At 40.6% G+C, this 1,945-nt stretch overlaps 1 pseudogene; it reads left to right on the top strand.

Moving 5' to 3' along the window:
* Positions 1–1,148: 1,148 nt before the first annotated feature.
* On the top strand, positions 1,149–1,627 carry LOC119411210 (annotated as a pseudogene).
* Positions 1,628–1,945: the final 318 nt, after the last annotated feature.

Here is a 1,945-nt window from a genome sequence, read left to right as displayed (position 1 = left end):
GTATTAAAGGGATCAAAGTGATAAAACATCACCTTCATCACAACACCATCATAACCAGCCTGCATCCTTCATACAAGACAGGACAGGTTCATTTTTTTGTGTTGGTTTGATCCAATTCTTAATTGTCCAGTTTTGCTGAGCCCATAATGGTAACATTGATTTTCTTATATTACAGCAGTCTTGTTCAAAATACATTGAATAATACATTTCCTCTCAGTCAAATGTTCATTTTAAGGTTTACCAGTACCTCTTAAACATATCATGAGTTTGTCACATGGCTGGTCGAGCAGTTAAACAGGTGCATTAATGAAGTGGCAGCTGTGTTTGTATGAAGAAAAAAGTCATGTCGTAGTCACTGAGGTGTACTTGCAGAATACTAATGACCCTTACTGAGCAGAAAGACCACAATTTGAATGACTCACCAGAACTCTGGCACATTTCTTTTCAATTAGTGACTTAACTGGCTTCCTGATCAAAGAATACATGACTGGCTGCATAACTAAAATTAACTTCATAGTAGCTATACTTATGTGTATTTCTGCCAGATTCGGACAGCAATTTAAAAATAAAATCTGTAAAATATTTCAGAAAGATATAAGAGTCTTCCAATTCACATTTATGTTTCATTTAAAATTTGCTTTTCTAACACATATTGTTCGATCTAGCAGGTTCTTCAATGTTAACTAACCACCATTCATCGTAGGGCCTAATTTAATAAAACATTTGTGCTTTTTGAGATATTTTCGTGCTGGTTTTTACCTCACCTTCCTGAGATGAGTAAGACATGCTTAACGATCGTACGTTCTGTTCATGTTTCACAATGGTCGAGTTTTATTTAATTTTGACATTGAAGCTGTGATGGAATCAATGATTACAGAGAAGTGTTTTCAGTGCTTTATGATGACAAATACATTTTATGCATCTTTTAAACAAATGTTTAAAAATAGGGTCAGGGATGGGGCTGGTGTACCAAATAATAAAATAAAATAAATGACTTTGTTTAGTTAGAAATTGTATCAAAACTGTATGAAAGTCTATTTTCCACACAACAAAAAAGAGCCTCTTTTAACTCCTTTTACCTAATCTAGTAAATAATTCAGTTAAAAATAAAAAGCAGGCTTTCCGGTTTGAGCCCCCTTATAGCCATCATGAAGGTTGAGTTGTGCAGTTTCAGTGGGTATAAAATATACCCCTGCCATAGCCGCCGATACACTAGGATAGAGGGCAAAGTGTTTCAGTTTTTGAATACCAAGTGTGAGTCTGTCTTCCTGGCCAAGAGAAACCCCAGACAGATCAACTGGACTGTGCTGTACAAACAAAGCACAAGAAGGGCCAGTCTGAAGAGGTGACAAAGAAGCGTACCCACCACAGAGTGAAATTTCAGAGGGCCATCACTGGGGCCTCCCTGGCTGAGATCCTGGGCAAGAGGAATCGGAAACCTGAGGTCTGCAAGGCCCAGAGGGAGCAGTCCATCAGAGCTGTGAAGGAGGCCAAGAAGGCAAAGCAGGCAGCCAAGAAGCCTGTGGCCCCGAGTGCAAAGGCCTCTGCCAAGGCTGCACAGAAACCCAAGATTGCCAAGCCCATGAAGGTCAAGGCGTCCCGTGTCAGTGGACAACGCTAAACCCGGCTTTTTGTTTATGTTTGTGAATGAAATTGTGGTTATCCCTTGAAAAAAAAAAAAACATCCATCCATCCATTCCATCCATTATCTTTACCCGCTTCTTCTTTTTTTGGGTTGCGGGGATCTCTGGTGCCCATGTTCAACAATCCCTGTGCGAGAGGCGGGGGACACCCTGGACAGGTCTCCAGTCCATCACAGGGACACAGAGACAAACGAGACAAACAACCATTCACTCTCTCACTCACACCTAGAGACAATTTAGAGTCATCAATCAGTCTAACATGCATGTTTTTGGTCTGTGGGAGGAAACCAGAGCACCCGGAG

Source organism: Nematolebias whitei, chromosome 6 (genome assembly GCF_014905685.2).
Source record: "Nematolebias whitei isolate Nwh7 chromosome 6, NemWhi1, whole genome shotgun sequence".
NCBI lineage: Eukaryota > Metazoa > Chordata > Actinopteri > Cyprinodontiformes > Rivulidae > Nematolebias > Nematolebias whitei.
This window is presented reverse-complemented; position numbering and strand designations above follow the sequence as displayed.